General features: G+C 57.8%; 1 protein-coding gene across 1 annotated transcript in view; it reads right to left on the bottom strand.

Annotated features, from left to right (window-relative positions):
* Nucleotides 1-1,153, bottom strand: part of IGSF21 (immunoglobin superfamily member 21) — a 32,730-nt gene that overhangs the window by 2,518 nt on the left and 29,059 nt on the right.

The raw sequence follows: 1,153 nt of genomic DNA, 5'->3' as shown, positions 1-1,153 counted from the left end.
GGTGGGGGGTGTCAGTGTGGGGTGAGCTTTGCCGTTACAGGTATTGGAGCTACTGGGGATGAAGCAGCAACCCATCAAAGTCTTGGCCTCATGGGGAGCCCCAGAGAGTGGGCACCTAAACTGCAGAAGGTGGGAAAATGCAGGACTTCTTAGGTTATTTTTTGGTTGTATGCTGGGAGAGAGCTTTAATGCTCGGTGGGGAGGAACAGATAATGGAGGGCCATCTATTAGCAAGAGAGCTGCTGCCTTCCTTATTGACTGCCAGCCTCCCATTGACCTCCTCATTGCCACCAACCTCCCACTAATTGAGGTGGTTGATGAGCTGAAGGAAAAGAGATGGAGCACCAGCATTGAGAGGCTTGTGCACACTGAAGCCCGTGCCAAAGACGGGTGGAAAGCCAACGAGGTGAAGCTCTCCAGGAGATGGTAGATCATTGCCGATGCAGCGAGCCAAGTGCCCTACTTGGCCAGGAGCAAAGCCCAGTCTTCTCCACCCAGCTTGAGGGGAGGAAGGCTGGAGCAGCCTGCCCAGGAGGGTGCCCCGGAGCTGGGGTAACCCTGGTGGAGAGCTCAGCCTCTTCTGACGGGGAAAAAGGAGAAGGGAGAGGAGTCCCAGCCTTACCTGGGGGCTAGCTGACCCACCAAGGTGGGCCAGAAGTGAGGGGCCCCGCTAACTACTCTGTTCACCAGCTCCCATAGGCACTTGGGGAGCTTCTGCTCTTCCAGGGTCCTGGGCATGCTGGGAGCCAACGGGGAGGCCCTGGCCTCAATCTCACCACCTTATCACAGCTGGGGCCTCATCGGCCAGCCTGGCCCCTCTCCAGCAGTCCCCACTGGGATGAGTTGGGTGGTGATGGCCAACAAGGGTCATGGCATGTCCTCAGGTCTCCTGGGACTGGATATAGATGGATGGAAGCGACATCACTATGGGATGAAGGTGTCCCCCACCACCACCCCAACATGACCCCAATTCAGAGGAGCTCCTCTGTCCCAGACCCCAGTTCAGAGGAGCTCCTCTGTCCCATCCCCTCCCAGACCTACACCCCATAGGAGGTAACATTAAGGAGCTACCAACTTCCTCACCTGCCCTGCAGGCAACCCACCAAGGCAAAGACCCACCAAACACCAGGTCCCCCAACAGAACCCCCACCCC

Source organism: Aptenodytes forsteri, unplaced genomic scaffold (genome assembly GCF_000699145.1).
Source record: "Aptenodytes forsteri isolate BGI_AS27 unplaced genomic scaffold, ASM69914v1 Scaffold61, whole genome shotgun sequence".
Classification (NCBI taxonomy): domain Eukaryota; kingdom Metazoa; phylum Chordata; class Aves; order Sphenisciformes; family Spheniscidae; genus Aptenodytes; species Aptenodytes forsteri.
This window is presented reverse-complemented; position numbering and strand designations above follow the sequence as displayed.